General features: G+C 53.1%; 1 non-coding gene across 1 annotated transcript; it reads left to right on the top strand.

Annotated features, from left to right (window-relative positions):
* Positions 1–2,058: 2,058 nt before the first annotated feature.
* TRNAK-UUU (transfer RNA lysine (anticodon UUU)) lies at positions 2,059–2,131 on the top strand. The gene has a single exon. It is a non-coding gene; the product is annotated as a tRNA-Lys (tRNA).
* Positions 2,132–18,689: the final 16,558 nt, after the last annotated feature.

The raw sequence follows: 18,689 nt of genomic DNA, 5'->3' as shown, positions 1-18,689 counted from the left end.
TCCCTGGTTGCCTGCACTTACCTCCCGGCGTGCTAATGAGAGCAGAACTTCAGGAGATGCCCTAGCCTGCTATTTCGTGTTTGTTGAGTGGAGCGAGGCTGGGTGGAGGCGCTGCCAGTCAGAGGCAAGGATACCAGGGCCGGCGCTGGCACCTGGCTCTGCAAGACCAGCCACAGGCCCGGGGAGGGAGGGACTGGGGGCAGCGGAGCCGGGAGCTCTGTGTGGGGGGAAGGTGAACGCGCTGGGTGGGCAGGAGAGCAGGGAAGGCCGTGCTCTGAACATGGCAAGTCAGTTTCCAGAATTCTTGGAAACACCCAGCAGGGTAGGTCATGTGGCTGGATGGTAACGTGAAGTATTAACTTTTGCATTTTGACCCCGGGACCGTCCCTCTTCTGGCTGCTAATCATGAAAGAATGCTTGGGTAATTTTTTTTCCACCTGAGAAGAGATTAAAGCAAAGCAAAACAAAAACAAATTTTCCCTATGTCAGAAAGGGAAAAGCTGGAGCATATATTAGGGTGAAGTCTAGGTTGCGGAAACAAAGAGGGTTAAAAATGCAGCGTCATAAAGAAGATGGAGGTTATTGCATCCTCACTTCACCATACTCAGGTTGAGAGTGGAACAGGTGTGCGGGCAGTTCGGCTCTGCAAGGACTCTCAGGGACCCAGGTGCCCTCCGTCCTGTGGCTCCACCATCCCTAGAATAATAACCTCAGCTTCATGGTCAGGTGTGGGTCACAGACTCATCTGTGTTCTACCTTGTGGGAGGGGGAAGAGTTCACTGGGAGATTACATTGTCCAGCAAATTTTCACTTCTTTTTGGTCTGTCGCCACAAGAGGAATAAACTTCCCTGCCCTAGTTCAAAGTCTAGGCCTTAACAGGCATCCTAAGTTTCTGTTTGATCCTCTGGGAGCTTCTGACCTCAGCTGTGAGCAGAACCTGCCCAAGGTGACTGCTGTCTCTGGAGCTTGGGCGTGGGAATGAGACATGTGGGGCGGACCTGAACTTGACCCATGGCTGGGAACAGAGCAGCTGCTTTGAGACCTGCAGATCTGTCAGCAGGAAATAAATACTCACGTTTGTTTACCACTGAATTCTGGGGTGGTTTTATGCAGTACTACTGCAGCAAACACAGGTTGATACAAACTATGGAATAAGGGCAAGCAATTTTGTTTTAAGTAAGCAGGAGTGAAGTTTGAAAAATTAATTTCTCTTACATTTTATTAATCATACGATTACACTTAGCTGCAAGGGAGGCTGAAAGACATAGTCTGTAGTTGAGCGATCCTATGCCCAGTTTAAATTTTTATTTATTTATTTGTTTATTTATTTATTTATTTATTTATTTTCGGCTGTGTTGGGTCTTCGTTTCTGTGCAAGGGCTTTCTCTAGTTGCGGCAAGTGGGGGCCACTCTTCATTGCGGTGCGCGGGCCTCTCACTATCGTGGCCTCTCTTGTTGCAGAGCACAGGCTCCAGACGCGCAGGCTCAGCAATTGTGGCTCACGGGTCCAGCCGCTCCGCGGCATATGGTATCTTCCCAGACCAGGGCTCGAACCCGTGTCCCCTGCATTGGCAGGCAGATTCTCAACCACTGCGCCACCAGGGAAGCCCCCTATGCCCAGTTTAAAAGAGGAGCTGCAGACATAAAAACATGCTCATTAGTCAGTAGAGAAATTCAAATCAAAACCATAGTGAGATGCTACTTAACTCCCACTAGAATGGCTAAAAATAAAAGAGTTGATCATACCATGTGTTGATGAAGATGTAGAGCAACTGGAATTCTCAGACACCACCTGTGGGAATGTAAAATTACAACCACTTAGAAAAATGGCTTGGCAGTTTCGTAGAAGGCTAAACATACATCTACCCTATGATCCAGACAATCCACTTCTATATATTTACCCAAGAGAATGAAAACATATGTCTGTACAAAGACTCGTGTGGATGTAGCAACTTTATTTGTAATTGCCCCAAACTTGAATTGGAAACAATTCAAGTTTCTCCATCAAGAAGTGAATGGATAAACAGAATGTGGTCCATCCATATGATGGAGGGAATTCCCTGGTGGTCCAGTGGTTAGGACTCTGTGCTTTTACTGCTGAGGCCCCTGGTTCAATCCCTGGTCAGGGAACTAAGATCCCACAAGCCTCATGGTGCAACCAAAAAAAACCCAAAAAGCAAAAAAACACATGATGAACTACTACTCAGCAATAAAAAGGAATGAACTGTTGGTACACGCAGCAACAGGGATGAATCTCGAAGTAATTATCATGAGCAAAAGAAGCCAGACAAAAGAGTACCTCCTGTGTGATTCCGCTTATGTAAAACTTTAGAAAATGCCGTCTAATCTTTAGGAACAGAAAGATCATTGGCTGCCTGGGGATGAGGGACATGGGAAGGAGGGAGCAAGGAGGGGACTGACTGCAAACGGGCATAAAACTACTTTTGGGGTGATGGCTATAATCGTCTTGATAGTAGTGATGGTCTCATGGGTATGTATACGTGTCAAACTCATCAAATCATGCGCTTTAAATGTATGCAACAAATATATGCAAAATATACAATATAACATACTGTATGTCAGTAATATCTCATACTATATTATAATAGCACAATACATGATATATATTTACATGTTTATATAAAATATATAATAGCTATAAAACAAAAAATTAAAGCTCTTACTGTGGGGGGAGCAGAGGGTGGATGTCGGTGGACAGTGGGCGGTTTCTACCACAGACGGGAGAAGCGGTATTAGATGCTGAGGGCGGGGCTGGTTTCTGAAAGATGGTCTTGGGGCCTCCCTGGGGCTGACTCTTGCCCTTTCAGAGAGGCTTAGGGAGAGAGTAGGAGGGACCTACGCCCTGTCCTGCATGGAGCCCTGGGAGGCAGCAGCCTTGTCAGCGTTCCCTGGGCCAGTGCAGGCGGAGGGGAGACGATGTGGCCACACTGGGGGAGAGGGTGGTGGTCAGGGGAACAGAGGACCTGAGACAGCCTCTCTCAGTCTCCGCCTGCCCCAGCGCAACCAGAAGAGCAGGAAGATTTTTAAGAGCCCTTGAAAGGGTATCGTAATCCAAACCCTCTAAGAAGTAGATGCCAGGACAAGAAGTTGTAGCAAACTGTACCCCCTGTCCTCCCTTCCCTGGGCCCCAGGCTCACCACACTGGGCTTTGGCGTTTGGGGTGGGTGTTCAGGGTGGCAGGGCCAGGAGGAGGAGGATCACCTTGCTTTGCACTTGTGTCGAGACTCTAAGTGGGCACCTCTTCCTCCGAGGTGGACAGGGAAGGCTCACCTGGCCTGGATCTTCACTCCTCCGTTTGTGGGCAGAGCTTTCTGCCATATCCTTGACTCTGGGCTCAGCTGGGGCCTGGCTTTAGCCAATGGCCTGGTAATGGGTGCAACGCAAGCAGAGGCGTCACAAGCACTTCTGCATTGGGGCTGGCTCTCTTGTCACTTTTGTTCCTTCATCACCCGTGAAAACATGCCCAGGTTAGCTGCTGGAGACCATGGGAGACAGGCAGAGAAGACCACACTTAATCCCAGCTGGGACCAGCCAGTCCCCTGCAGATCGCTGACTGGCTGCAGATGGATGAGTGAGCTTAGCCCAAATCACCGGAGCCTGGTGCAAATCCTCAGAACTGTCCTACCAACACACAGATGCCGAAGAAAATAATCCATTGGTGGGTTTCCGGCTACTACATTTTGGGGTGGTTTGTTACGCATAATAGCTAACTGATACAGCGTCCATACCTCTGATCCACACCCCTGCCTTGATTTGTCCACTCAGCTGGGAATACTTATTCCAGCAAGGTTGCCCCCTGTCTTGGCCCCTTCCTGAGCTCTGGGGACCTTCTGGACAGCAGAGGCCAGAGAAGGCCTAGCCCCACGTGTGCAGCTCTCACACCTCTGGGGGAAAGCAGGGGGGAGGGGGCAGCTGGTTCAATGTGAGCCCCTGCAGAGGAAGCTGGAGTCATGAAGGAGCAGGGAAGTGGTGAGGATGTGAATTCCACTCGGGGAAATGCACAACTTGATTACTACTCAACATTTGCAGTACCCAGATACTCTAATTAAGAGAAAAGGTCAATAGGTTAAATAAGTAACTTAATCAGAAAATTATGCAAAGTGCCACAAGTCAAACATATTACACAGGCCGTTGAGATCGATATGGTATGCAAATCGATCACCCGCGATCAGGACAGCACAGCGTCGGGAAGGGGAAAGTCAGCCCAGGAGGCTCAGGAGACCCAGCCTGAGCTGGGGAATGTGGGGACCTGGCACCCCAAAGTAGGTCAGTGAGGGAGATGCAGTCTGTCATCTGTAGACCGGGGAGGACAGCGTGGCATAGAGCACAGGTTTGGGGGCCCATGGCCCTGGGCTGGAGGCCCATCTCTGCCTCTGCTGAGCTGTGTGGCCTTGGGCAAGCCATGTAGCCACTCTGAGCTTCATCGACAAAGCAGGGATGTTAATACTGGCCTCTCAAGTTAGGGGACGGCTCAATTATCAGCTCTGACCCTGAGAGGGGTGTGTGTGTGTGTGTGTGTGTGTGTGTGTGTGTGTGTGTGTATCATGGGTCCAGTGAGATTTCCTTCCTCTCTGCCACCTGCCTTTCTTCCTCCAAAGCCCTGCAGCCAGAGGCCTCGATCAGAGACCAGCCAGAGGCCTTTAAATCCATTTAGAACACTGATTCTCAGCTGGGGGTGATACCTGTCATATCTGGAGGAATTGGGGGCTGTTACAGCCCGTTGGGGTGGGGGTGTGCTACTGACGTCTAGTGGGTAGAAGCCAGGGGTGCTTCCTAAACACTCCGTGACACACAGGACAGCCAGCCCCCTCCGCGCCCAGAAAGAATTTTCCAGCCCACATGTCCGCAGTGCTGAGGTTGAGAAACCCTGACTTAGGATTGAGTAGCTTCTGAGAGAGAGTGGGGCGGCTGAATCAGCGACAGCGTAAGAGGTGGCAAGAACCCTCTGGAGTGACGCAGAACCGAGTGACAACAGCCTGTCAGGGCTCCGGGAACGCCTGGGGGATCTCTGACTAGTCCTGGCCCTTCAGCGGAGGTCCCCCGGGAGCCCCCGCCCCGGGCCTGTGAGCGGGATGACAGACTCACGGATGACAGAGCTTGCTGGGGGCAGTCCTGCCAGCTCGGCCGGCCTCGAGACAGCCCTTCCTGGCCTGGAGACGTCAGGCCTGGCCTGGCCCTGGTGAGGGGGAGGCGGCCGTGGGGGGACTGCCCTGGCCTGGCATTCCCTTGCAGCCTGAAGGAATGTGGTAGAAATGGACCCTTATTTGGGCTTGTTTTTATCCCTCAGGAGTGTTAAAGTGGCCTGGCTTTTCCCAGGCTTTCTGGCTGCTCAAGGGAGGGAAGTGGGACCTTGGGGACCGTCCCAGGCCTGGTGTGGAGAGAAGAGACCCAGCCCCCACCTGGGGTACAGAGTGGGAGGCCCGTGCTGCTGCTGGGGGCCTGGGAAAAAGCAAGGGGGTGGTTTGCCTCTGGAGCCTCCTCTTGGCACCTGGGCCCCCGAGGGGTGCTCTCCCAGGGGAAGGCTGAGCTGGAGACCATCTGGGTCCTTGAGGGGAAGGGGCTGGAAGAGATCCATTCAGGGCTCCTTGGGGCCAAAGGCAGGAGACACGCTGCATGCAGAGGGCATGGGGCCGCGAGGGCAGGGAGCGTGACTCTCTTCCTTCCAAGGGACCCTCAGTGTCTTGAGTCTCCTCCCACCAGATCTGGAGACCCCCCGGGCCTCTGAGATCAGAGGGTGTCACTGAAGACTGATGCCATTGACTCACGCCATGGGGTTCAGATTTGGGGAAAAGAGCACAAGGGGTGGTGCAGGGCGGTCAGGCATCTCCCATGTCCCCTTCCTCATGCCGTACATAGTCATCTCAGGCCTGCAAGCTTCCCTTTCCTAGTTCTCAAGCACAGGCAGTTGGAGCCATCCCAGAGTCCTCCCCAGTGGTTGGGGAACTAAGGCCCATAAATGGTTAGGGTCTTGTCCAAGGGCAAAGTGTGGGTCAATGGCAGAGCCCCAAACAGAGCCTAGGTCTCCTGACTTTATCCAATACCAGCATGTGACAACCTCACAGCTGCTCTGCTCTCTTTTGCTTTGCCCGTCTCATGAAAAGCGGCCTTCTGAAAAGGACACTGTACTAGCCATCAACTGCACTGTAACAAATTACTCCAAAACGTAGTAGCTTGAAACAACAAACGTTTATTACCATGCAGCTCCTATGGGTCAGGAAACCAGGTGCACCTTAGCTGGGTCCTTGAAAATTCTCAAGGTCTCTGACAAGGACACGATTGGGGTGCCAGCTGGGGCTGCAGTCTTTTTAAGGCTCGATTGGAGAGGATCTGCTTCCCAGCTCACGCATGTGGCTGTTGACAGACCTTAGGATCTCGCAGGCTGTTGGCCAGAGATGCCAGTTCCTTGCCAAGAGGCCTCCCCACAGGAGATCCCAGCATGGCGCCTGGCTTCCTTCTGAGGGAGGGTGGAGAGAGGCCAGGGAGGGCCAGCAAGGCAGAAGTAGAATCTTTTTGTAACCTCATCTAGGAGTGACGTCCCATCACTTTGGCCATATTCTATTTGTTAGAAGTGAGTCACAAGGTCCAGCCCACCCTCAGGGGAGGGAATCACACAGGCGTGAACACTAGGAAGCGGGGATTATTGGAAGCTGCTTGAGAGTCCGCTTCCCACACAGGCAGTCGGGAGAGAAGGTCTGATGGAGGCCCTATGGCTTCTCCCCTCACTTAATAGTTCATTTGTTTTCAAACTTTTAGGGGAAACCCCAATAAATATGACGATTAAAATGGAGCTGGAGCAGGGGCGGGATCCTCTTCTCCCCTCCAGACAGGAACCTCAGCCTAGATTTTTAAACCTCTCCAATGGAGGCAAAAGCATTTGGCTGTGGGTCAGAAATGTCGGGTCCTAGGCCAGGCTTTAGGGACTCCAGGTAAGTCACTTAGTTCACAGATGTTCCTACCTGTAAAAGGAGGAGACTGGGTGGGGATTTCTGATGGAACATTCTCCCATATTGGAGTTTTCTCCCACTCCGGGGACAGAAAACTCCCACATTCCTACATTCCCTCTGCCCTTCATGGACTCCCACACCTGGAAGATGCCGGTGCATCGGGGAGAGGTGGTTGCATTCCTGGAGGAGTCCGGTGAAGGCGGGAGGGAGCTGGTGGAGAAGGGGCAGGACGCTGGCCTGGGGCCTCATCAACTCGGTACCGCCCAGGCAGCCGCCTTAACCTAGCAGTGGCCCTGTGCTCCCTGGAGGTGGGAGGGACTGAGAAAAGTGGGAAGTCTCCTTCGGAAGGTCCTACCGAGGGCAGTGCTGTCCAAAATGGCCCCTGCCCCAAGATCCACCGCCCAGATTTGCTGCTTTTTCTCAGCCTGGCTTCTTGCATTTGCCCAGGTGGCGTTACCTGCTCAATCTCCTTATCCACACCTGCCCTCAGCCTGCCCTCCGCCTTGCTAATTCCAAGCCAGCCTCATGGGCTGGAGCCAGTGTGTCCCCAGGGTCTGGAGGACAGCGGAGTCATTCGCCCGGGGGCTGAGAGGGTGTGGACCTGGGCTCCCGCCTCCAGGCAGGAAGGTGCTGCTGACCTGCGGGCAGGGAGGTGGTGAAAGCCACTGCCTGCGTCTCAAATTCATTTCTAATTCACTTTCCTTCTGAAGTGGTTTTGAGGAAGTGCGCTGTCTGAAAAGGCAGCTAATGCAGGGCCCGTAAATAGTGCATCCGTGGGCTGTAATGGAGGGAGAGAGAGGGAGCAAAAAATGGATTAAGTGCCCACCATGGGCTTGGAAAAAAACCCTTTTGATCTCTCCCCACTGCACAATGCCCTCTTACCTTGTTAGCTTGCATCAGCCAGAGAGAGGATGTTTCTTATTGTGATTGCTGCAAATTGGCACCTGGCTCCCGGAGAGCAGCTTTCTCCTGAATTAAGTAGAGTACCCGGTTCCATCCCGGGTGATAAGGACCTCCTATTAGTGGGTAATGTCAGCACAGAGCCGCCTCCATCTGCCTGCCTGCCTTGGGGACCCCTGGCTGGCCGCACCCTCTGAGCTTAGCCTCACAGGCCAGGGTGGATGGGGGCCCCTCTGTAGTGGCTCATCTTGCCCATCCCAGTGATGTGTTCATTGCTCCTGACAGATCTTCCTGATGGCTGCAGGGGGCCCACAGAGCAGCTTGGGACATGTGATGCTGACCTTTGAACTCATTGTCTTTCCCCCAAACATGAGCTTCCTAGATTCTCCCTTTATTTACTTAATGAATTCTTTCAACAAATATTTACTGAGCACCTGCTCTGTTCCAGGCACTCTGATGGGTGCTGGGGACACAGCAGTGAATGAGACAGAATCCTGCTCTCACAAGGTGTGCAGAGTAAAGTACCACCGTCTCCCGCTGCCCATCCTAAACCCAGAGTCACCTTCAACTCCTTCCTTTCCTTCAGCATCCACGTCCAGGTGATCCCCAAGGCTCCCCCCATGAGCCTCTCTCTTTGTAATGGAAGATACCAAAATTGATCTGTCTGCTTGTCTCTCACCACCCGGGACCAAGCCCCAGCATCTCTCCCTTGAACTCCTGGATTACCCGCCTGTATTAGTCTCCTATTTACTGCCGTAACAAATTACCAAAAACGTGGTGCCTTGAAACAACACAAATTTGTTATCTTACAGCTCTATAGTTCAGAAGTCTGACACAGGTCTCACGGGCTAAATCAAGTTGTCAGCAGTGATGTGTTACTTCCTGGAGGCTCTGGGGTGAATCAGTTTCCTGGCCTTTTCTAGCTACTAGAGGCTGCCTGCATTTCTCAGTCCCCATGGACTGTGGAAGCTACACAGCGGGCGGCTGACTTCCCGTCTCTGCTGTGCCCTACTCAGCCTCCCAGCCGGGGCCTGGAACAAAAGTTAAGAGTACCGGTGAATATTTATTGAATGGGTGAATAATGATATTCACCATGTATTATTGTGTGAGAAAAAGAGCAAGATGCAGAAGAATATGTGCAGCTCTTAAGAAAAAACTCCTATACATGGGCACAGCCATGTGCATGTTTTTGCAAATAGAAAAGTTTAGGAAGTACCACATTTATTTATTTATTTATTAAAATATACTATTTCTGTATGCCAGAATTTTTTAAATTAATTTATTTAATTTATTTTTGGCTGTGTTGGGAGGAAGGACCACATTTATTGCAGTGATGACCTCTGGGGAGGGCAGTGGATGAGAACAGAGAGGAGGGTAACTTCTTCATCTTACTTCATACATTTCTGATTGAAAAAAAATTTTTTTGTTATAAGCACGTATAAGAGCTTTTAAAGGGAAAAAATTAAAACTAAACCAAAAAACTGTCTTCCAATTGAATATGATCAAATGCAATAGAAACTGAACAATATATTTTATTTATTTATTTAATTATTTAATTTTAAAAATTTTATTTATTTATTTATTTTGGCTGCGTTGGGTCTTTTGTTGCTGCGCACAGGCTTTCTCTAGTTGCCGCGAGTCGGGACTGCTCTTCGCCGCAGTGCACGGGCCTCTCATTGCGATGGCTTCTCTTTTTGCGGGGCACAGGGTCTAGGCACAGGGGCTTCAGTAGCCGTGGCACACGGGCTCTAGAGCGCAGGCTCAGTAGTTGTGGCACGTGGGCTCAGTAGTTGTGGCTCGTGGGCTCTAGAGCACAGGCTCAGTAGTTGTGGCGCATGGGCTCAGCTGCTCCGCAGCATGTGGTATCTTCCCGGACCAGGGCTCGAACCCCTGTCCCCTGCATTGGCAGGCAGACTCCCAACCACTGCGCCACCAGGGAAGCCCTGAACAATATATTTTAAATAAAAGCATGCCTCCTAAAGGCTTCCCAGAAGTGTCCTTTGTGTCCTGTCAGACCCTGAGTGTTGATCACGTGTCCCCGGTGACTGGCTGTTAGTGACCCTGACCGGGCTCCACGGGGGTCCGTGAGGGATGGGTCTCCAGTCAGATCTGAGCGCTCCACCTCCCTCCTGTATCGCAGCCATGGTGCTTCCTCAGCTGGAGAACCCAGGCCGAGTCCCTGGGCCGGGTCGGTGTGTGTGTGTGTGTGTGTGTGTGTGTGTGTGTGTGTGTGTGTGTGTGTGTGTCTGGGGGTGGTGGGTCAGTGGAGCTGCTGGAGTCTGGCCTGACTCTCCAGCCTCATCCTTCGGGTCCTACCCTTACACCCCACGCACAGGAACACAGAGCTGTGGCCCTCTGCCATTTCTCCTTTCTAGGCCTTTGTACCTGCCATGATTTTCACAGGGAAGGCTCTTCCCTGCTGTATTTACCTGGTGAACGTCTATGCATCCTTTAATACCTGGCTCCCCTGTGGAAGTTTCCATTAAGCCTTTCCCGACTCTTCCTTCTCCCCCAGCAGAGCTGGCCCCTCCCTTCTCTGGGCAGCTGCTGGAGAGGTGGTGTGAAATGGTTTGGGCAAAGCCTCTGGCTCCACGCTGCCCGGTTCTAAACTCCAGCCCCAGTACCTACTAGCTGTGACTCTGAGTGAGAGACTTCAGCTCTGAGGCTCAGTGTCCCCATCTGTGACATGAGCGATGACACCAACTCTTAAGGCGGTGGTGCCCTTTAAATGGGGTGACCTATCTGTGGCTCGCTGCTCCGAGCCCAGTACCTGGAAGGGCTCCATAACAGGGAGTCCTCAGGCCCCTGTGGCTCAGCTGATACATCAGGGCTCGCTGTCTTGGAGAGCCGGGAGTGCTTTGAGGAGCAAGCATGTCTGAGCTGAGTTCTAAAGGACAAGAAGATGGCTCCAGCTGGTGGGTTGTATCAGGAGCTTCAGCCATGCGCCATGGGCCTCCAGAGAAGTGGAGTCATGGAGGAAGGGGCAAGCCCAGTGGCCCAGAAGACCAGAGGCCCGGGAGTCGGGCCAGTTCCCAGCTGGAGGGACGTGAGGACTCACAGCCTTTGTGCTACGTCAGTCCAAGCTGTTTGGGGTTTGGCGTGAACACACAATAGTGCCTGAAGAGGTGGCTGTGATTTTCCCCTGGAGCTCTCAGATGTCTTGAAATTGGTCTGAATAATTTTTTCCCCTCAAATTGTTCAAAATGTTCTGTTTCTGGCCCGAACGCTCCAGTTTCCCGTCGCCTCATGGAAAGGATCCTGGGGCAGACTTGGAGGTCTTGGGGAGTGCAGTGAGTCAGGGCACCCCCATCCATGCACCCTGCTTCTCTGCCAAGCCAGCACCCAGGGGCCGGCGGGGAGGGTGGCTGGTGGACACTAATGGGCTGAGCTCTGAGGCCCCACTGCCCAGGCTGTGCTGCAGGCCCAGAGCAGACCAGCAGGAGCTGCTGGGAGTCCAGCCAGCTGAAGCCTGATACCTGGCTCTTGGCTCCATGGGTAGCTGCCCAAGAGGGTGGGAAGGAGACGTGGGCATTCTAGGGCGGCCCGGCCTGGGGGAGGCTCTGTGGCTCTGTTTATGTTGGCTTCAGTGGGGCAAGAGTGAGGAGCAGCTGATAGCATCCCAGGGCGCAGGCAGCCTCCAGAGAGATAGGGCTTGTGCTTCTCCAGCATGGGTGGGCTCACACCCACACCCACCCACACACCCACACACCACTTGTCCATTAGCCCCCCCGAAACAGACGCTCACATGCGGACATTCCAACGCAGGAGAAGGCATTAAGGGAAGGGGTGTGTGTAGGGAGTAGGGGTCCAGGCCAAGGGAGGCAAGGAGTCTCTCAGAAAGACTGTGACATCTGGGGCGGGACACGGGGATGTGCATGCTGGAAGGCCAGAACACTCTGACTATAGAAAAGTCCTTTCATACTCCCTCCCAGGTGGTGTATACTTCCCAGAGCCCTGTGGGTCTTAAATCAGGACTCCCTTCTCTGCTGCCCCATGACAGCCAGGGCCACCGTCTTGCGTTGTACAACTGCAGGGACACCATCCACACCGAGTGCTACGGGACTCCCGTCCCTGGAGTTCAGATGCTATCCTCAGGGGTGTACTGTGAACGTGCCCCGCCACCTGGGGGGTATGGGACCAGGCGGCGCTGAGAGCCTCTCAGACTGGCGAAAGGCTGCTGTGGGGAAGGGGACGTTAGTTTCCTCTGGGCTTGCGGAACCTGAGGCTTCTGAGTCATCCTGCAGAGGCAACTCAGGAATTTGTTTTATTGTTTCTTGTGGAGGTGGGAGGGGTGGCGTGGGGAGAGAGGTCTTCTCCGTTGATGCTGATAACCAGCGTTACTAGGTCTCCACGAGGTGACATGTCCATGGTGGCTTGGAGCAGTTACTGCCCCTTCATGTCCCTCCTCGGACCAAACACACACAGGCTTCTGATTCAGGCCTGGCTTCCATCTTGCAAACACAGAAACTAGCTCTGGCTTATCTGGGTAAAATGGAGATGTATTAAATGGTGTTGGGAAATTTGCAGAATCTCTAGGCCAGAGCTCCTGGCCTGGAGGTCCCCCAGCCAGGAACAACACCCAAATCGCCTCTCAGAACTGACGGGTCTGGGAGAGCCCCAAGGCCGTCACTGCAGGGCGATGACACTGCCGTCAGCACTATGTCACTGCCAGCACCAGGTACTGGATGTCCCAGAACCTTAGCCCCAGCTCTTCCGGACGCTGGGTGCGGGTGCGGCAGCTTGTGCACCCTTGCTGGAAGGGGCTCCAGGCAGTGTCTTCTTTGTTGCGTCATTTCCTTTCAATACAAAGGTTCAAAGTTTGATGTGGGTGAGTCGGGTCAACAGAATGAGGTCACGGCCTTGAGCTTTGGCAGCAAGGAGGCTGGGAAAGCTCTGGCGGCCGGGGGTGGGGTGTGCTTCTGGCTTCCATACAGAGAGGTGGTCTCCAGTCAGGACCCGGAGTGGGGAGTTCCACAAACACACAGATGTGTGCAAAGGCAACAAACAACCGCTGCAGAGGTGTGCAGAGCCCAGTGCAAAAGAGCAGCACGGAGGTCTTTTTCTTCCTTGTCTCTTCTTTTTTCTCTCCCAAGAGTGGGGACAGTCAGCCGGGAGCCACAGATGCCTCAGCTTTCCTTCATTTCCACACAGCTCCTCTACCAAGACCTGCAGTCAGGCGTCCCTACCTTCTTTACCCTGGAAGCCACTCCTGTCCCAGGGGATGAGGTTTGGTCCTAACCCTCCCGACTCTGCTTTTTTATTTTATTTATATTTTTTTGAGAACTTGGGCACCTCCCAGCTTTGAGCGAGTGCAAGGATGGCTCAACTCTGATCCCTTCCTGCAGCTCAGAGGTGGCCACGGGGTCTGTCTGATGTGCCTTCAGAGCTGCTGAGCTGCCGCTGGCTCCCTCCCTGGATGACACTGACAGCACGCGCACCTGGCCCAGGTGAACATTCATCTTTCCCGAGGATAACACAGTCTGGTCTTATGTGGAGAGTGGCTATCTGCCCTGTTAGCTTGGCTTTGACCCCTGTGCAGTGCCTTGTGTCCAGGACGGACCCTTCCCTCGCTGGCTCACATAAGGAGAGTCAGTGCTCCGGCGGGGCATGAGTTGTTCTGTGTCTGGTGGCGTGGCGTGGCGTTGAATTGAACACCCCCCCCTCCTGAAGCCCCCAGTGATATGGTCTTTCCTCTCAGTTGTCTCACTGTTCCACCACACAAACTAATATGTTGTTTTTCTAAACAACGTATTAATGTATTTTAAATTTCAGAATAGAAATGTCCCTGTTGTTTTTTATTGTAAAAGTAATGCATACTTTATAAAAATTCAAGCAATATATAATTCTGTAAGTTAGAAACTGGAGAGTCTTCTTATATGGAACTTAGAGAAACATTATTAAAAGGTTTTTTTTTTTAATCTACATATATGTGTACTTATATGTAGAGCTAAGGCTGAAATGAGTGTGTGCATAGAAAGAGATACCAATATCGTGTTGATTTTAAAAAGTCAGTTGACAGGAGAGTCTGCCTTGCTTCACACCTGAAGCAAGGTGAGCTGGGAAGGCTGTCCACTGGGTGCCCAGCCTAGGCTGACTGGTCAGGCACAGAATGGAAGCCGGGCCTGAGCAGCAGCTGTTGTCTTTTGGGCACAGTTATTCCTGGGGTCCAGTAGCCAGCAGGGCCGGGGATCGCCACTATGGTCACCCCCTATGGAAGGAAGTGAAGAGGGGAGAGGGCACACTGACTCCGAGGGGTCTGGCCCTGGGTCCCCCCAGCACACCTAGTCCCCTGACCAGATTGCCCGGGGGGAAGGAGCTGCTCTTCCCCGGGGATCCAGAGGAGGAAACGGCTGGGCCTGTTGGCCTCCCACAGCGTATGGTCCGCACAGACATGCATAGCTCCAGAAGCCAACCTGGGATGTTTCACGGGAGCCTGGGGCAGGACAGAAGCACAAGGGTAGCAACTGCTCATTGGTTAGTGCCCAAACTGGCCTCTCCCCAGCTTCCCACTCAATAGTCACTGAATGAACATCTGCAGAATGAATGAATGAATGAAAGGCACACGTCCCCTGTGGGTATAATCTTCACTGGCTCTAATTGTATTTCTGAGCCTCAGGGCGTCTCCTCAACCCGTCCCATTTCAGGACGTAGACTAGTTCCTAGGAAATCACAGTCCTAGCCTCATGAACCCTGGCCTTCTGAGGGGCTGGCCCCACTGAGGTCACCTGTCCTGTCCTCTCCTGGGCAGGTCTCTGACCTGTGATTGTAGCTCTGTGAGGAGAGACTTTTCCAGACCCAGCTCCCCACCAGGGACGTGGCCACCTGCCCAGCGCAGAGAGGGAGCCAGCTCTCTGTGAAGGTGTGTGAGCAGGCCAGCGACCTCGAGGTGGCAGGGCTACCTCTGCCCTGGTGGGGACCACCCCCCTTCATGGTCAGGGATGTGGTGGGCTGGGGTGAAGGACATCTCTCACAGTCTTGGGGTCTGAGGTGGATCCCCAAGGTTTCCCACTTGTTGGGGGAGGGTCTTCAGGTTCCCTGCTCACACCCCTGGTCACCCTGCCCTCGTCTCGCTCCACAAGGCTCTTTCCTCGCCCTCCCATCGCTCTCCCCCTCCCCATGGTTCCCAGAAGTAGGACCCAGGCCACCAGCTGCAGCCTGTCCAGGTTTCCTATCGGATTATGAAGCTTAACATTTTTGTGAAGGAAGAAGAAAGCCTTCCCTCTGGGAAGCGATAAGAACATTCCATCCTCCTCTGGCTCCAGGGAGCCTGGGAAACAATCACCAAAGGGAGAGAGAGTCCCCAGGGACAGGCTCCCCGGCAAGGGCAGGGCCACCCTCTGCTGGCTCCCCTTCCCTTCCTCCCTGCATCCTCCCCTCTGCAGGGGCCCTGGTCTGGCTTGTGGTCAGCCAAGGGGACCCTGGGGCAGTGGGCCTGGGGAGGAGGGCAGGCCTGAGGTCCCTGGAACCAGGTCCCCCTAGGTAGTAGGCTTCTTCCCAGCCTGGAGTTGCCCCTGGGAACCTTGGGCACTAGCTCTCTTGAGGGCAAGTTGTACAATCTAGGTGGTAGGGAGCTTCCACCAAGAGGAGCCCCAGAAGAGATGGCCATGGGGGGGGTTAGTTATCAGTGGGCAGGTGTGCCCCCTACCTGGGGATGACCTAGACCCATGAGGTGAGACGCTGAGCCAGTCACTTGATGGGTTGGGGACCTGCGAAAAGCCCTGTGGTTGGCACGGTGATGAGAACTTTGCCCAATCAATGCTCCCTCCTCCCACTACCGCCTCCCTGTGTCCTTCCCTCTCCCTTTCAAGTACAACATTCACTAAAGCCCACTGGGTGTCCCGTGCTGTAAGAAAGAAAAGGCTGGGCTGTACCTCCTCTTCAGGCCTTGGTCAAGGAGAACACACTACTGCCTCAGAGCCTTTGCGCTTCTCTTCCCTCAGCTTTTCTTCCTTCGGAATCCACGTCCCTTCACTTACACGAGGTCTTTTCACATTACCCTCTCAGTGAGGCCTCCCTTGCCTCCTTCTCTAAAATGGCAACCCACCGTCACCCACAAGAATTCCTATCCCCCTTCTCTTAGCATTCACTACTATATAATATATACTTTATTTACTTATTATACTTCTTGTCAGTGTTTTCCCACTAAATTGAAGTTCCGGAAGGCAGGAATTATTCCGCCCCTCCACCTTGCTTCAGTGACTGGAAGAAAGTCTGGGACAGAGCAGGCTATATGGCTTGGGAACCTGGCAGGAGCCAAGGGTTGCCCTGTGCCAAAGGCAGGGGGGAAAGTGGGGGCTTGGGCTTTGAAGAGAATGTAATGAAGAGACTATTTACAAACCGTGCGCATAGTTAAGGGGAACCAACAAGGGTGGGAAGCGCCCCAGGGCTGGTGCCAGCAAGGCCCTTACCAGCCCCACGTGGCAGAGAGCAGCTTCCAGGATGCTGTTGGACAGAGCAGGGCCCCTGCTGCCCAAGTGCCGCCTGGCCGGGCAGGAGTCTCCCTCTGCTCTTACCATTTGGTCTCCGGAAGACAAAGAACAAGGGCGCCTGGATAATGCAGTCCAGGTCAGGCCGCTGGGAGCAGGGCGGGGTAGCACCTGGATCCGGAGAACCTTGAAAAGATGCACACATGACAAATACGTGTGAAATAAGTGAATGACTGCCCTTAAGAAACCCACGTATCAGAGGAGAAGAAACGCTCATTCTTTCACTCATTTCCCTCATTCATGTACTTATTCATTCGTTCATTTAAGGCAGAGCGAATGAACACTGGATGGGTGTTAGGGTCCATCAGAGAGCAGGGCAGAGACAGTCCCAGCTCCCTACCAAACCCACCCACAGGAGGGGCTTGCTGAGAAGAGGGGCACAGAGGGCAGGTGTCAGGTCTTTGCACACCTGCCCTGTTCACAGCTTACAGCGTGTACACCTGGGTGGAGGTGGGCTGGGCCCAGTGCAGGATGGGGCAGGTAAGAAATCCTTGGGTTCCTTGGGGAACCTGTTAAATCAGGCCGAATCGGGTGGAGGCACTGGGTGTGGGGAGACATCATTTGTCATTTGTTTTTCTAAACCCTGGGGATTTGAAGCTCGGTGAAGAGGAGGTCACCTAGAAGGGCAGCCTGCGGGCCCTTTAATCCTGCAATCACTCACGCCGGGGAGCACTCCCTGTGCCAGGGCTCCGGCACTTGACCTCCCTTAATCTCTGGGACTGATGGCCCTGGGAAGCTGTATTACTATGCCCATTTGACTGTGGAGGGAATGGAAGCACAGAGAGGTTACGTAACTTGCCCAAGATTCCACAGCTATTAAGTGGTGGAGTGGTAATTTGAACCCTGGCAATTTGTGTCTGGAGCCTACACTGCCGTCCTTTATGCAGAGACCTTTGATGGAAGGTCTGTTATGGGGGAAGGTGGCATCACAGATCTGAAGATCTGGGGAGACTGGTGGTGATTCTCCGGCCCATCTGGGGAAGGGACCCTCTGCAGGAGCAGTCCTGGACGGAGGGGACTTGTCAGAGACCAGTGTGGGCTCCAGGCTGGGTGTTCCTTGTGGCAAGGCGAGGCAGGGCTGACGTGAGTCCCAGGCGCGGGAAGCCAGCCTGCGCTTTCATCCCTGCTGCCACCCTCTCTTTCTCTCATACCTGTCCTGTGGCAGCTCCTCCCTGGCCACCCAGCCCGATGCCCCACCCTTGCCTGAGCATTCTCCAGGCAGTATGTTTCCGGGACTGAAACATTGTCATGTCACGTCCGCTGCTCCTGACCCTTCAGCAGCTCCTGTTGGTGCCTGGATAAAAAGTCCAACCTTCTCCCCTGGGCTGCAAGGCTCTGCATGACCTTCCCTGTCCACCTCACCGGCCTTGTTTCTGGCCATTTTCACCTTGACTTCTCCACTCCAGCCCCTGGGCCTTCTTGCTGGTTCTGGAACACACCATGTCATTCTGGTCTGGGGACCGTTCTACTTACTGTGTCCTGTGCAGGGGATACTGTTCCCCCAGAACCTCAAAAGCCTCATTTTTTCAGGCATTTCAGTTCAAAAGTCATCTCTTGAGGCCTTTCCTGAGCACACCAGCTGCACGCATGTCCCTCCCCTCACTCAGCCCCTCTTCATCCTTTTATCTGAGGGATTATTTATTTTCTGTCCGGCCTTTATCACGGTCTGAAATTATCTTTTTTATTACATTTATTTCATGTCTTTCTTCCCCCATTAGAATAAAAGGCTCTTGAGAGAAGGAAATTTGTATTTTGATTAATGCCGTATCATCAATGCCTAGAACAGTGTCCGGCATACAGTATATGCTAAATAAATAATTCTTGAATCCGAACTTGCTCTGCTATTTCTCTGCGGGGCCTTCAGACACGCTGATCCTTCCATCATTTTCTTCATGCAGCTTAACTCCAGTGAACTTTGGTTCTGAGCTCAAAGGCCGCTTCTTCAGGGAGCCTTCTCTCCCTTGCCACACTGGCCTGTGTCCCCAGACCCTGCACATCAACCCTCTCAGAGCCCTGGACTTCCGTTGTTGCATCTCACTCTTGCCCTTACTAGGTCAACGTCTGTCTCTCCACTAGAGAGTAAACTCCATGAGGGCAGGGACTGTGCTCTTTCGTTTACTTCTGTATCTCTGGTGCTTTGCACAGAGCCTGGCACACAATAGCTGCTCCAAGGTTATGTGTTAAATCATTGAAGGGACAGCTGGGGCCCTCAGGTGGCCATGAGAGTGAGGGCACAGGTCTCTTCCAGCTGCTTCTACCTCGAAAAGTCTAGAAAGCCCTGCCAGGAATTTTCACAATCTTTCCAACACACCCATAGGTAGGTATCGTGATCTTCCT

Source organism: Eubalaena glacialis, chromosome 10 (assembly GCF_028564815.1).
Source record: "Eubalaena glacialis isolate mEubGla1 chromosome 10, mEubGla1.1.hap2.+ XY, whole genome shotgun sequence".
NCBI classification, from domain to species: Eukaryota; Metazoa; Chordata; class Mammalia; order Artiodactyla; family Balaenidae; genus Eubalaena; species Eubalaena glacialis.
Note: the sequence above shows the minus strand (reverse complement) of the source record. Positions and strands in the feature narration are given on the sequence as shown.